Source organism: Chrysochloris asiatica, unplaced genomic scaffold (assembly GCF_000296735.1).
Source record: "Chrysochloris asiatica unplaced genomic scaffold, ChrAsi1.0 scaffold00012, whole genome shotgun sequence".
NCBI lineage: Eukaryota > Metazoa > Chordata > Mammalia > Afrosoricida > Chrysochloridae > Chrysochloris > Chrysochloris asiatica.
The window spans coordinates 22,344,162-22,344,409 of NW_006408530.1; positions in this window are offsets into that span (position 1 = coordinate 22,344,162).

Consider the following 248-nt stretch of genomic DNA (forward strand, 5'->3'; position numbering starts at 1 on the left):
AGGGAAGAAGTAAGAAGAGTGCTATTACATGGAAGGGACTGCAATCAATGCCACAAAACAAAATGTGTATGAATTGTTGAATAGAAAACCAAATTGATTTTTAAATTTAAATTCAAATAACAACAAAATGCAAAAAACCAAAAACCTGTTTTCTGACACACATGACATTGCCATAGTTGGGAGTCAACTTGATGGAATGGGATTTATTTCTATTTTGTATTGGCTATGAAGGAGCTCTGGTAGCTAGC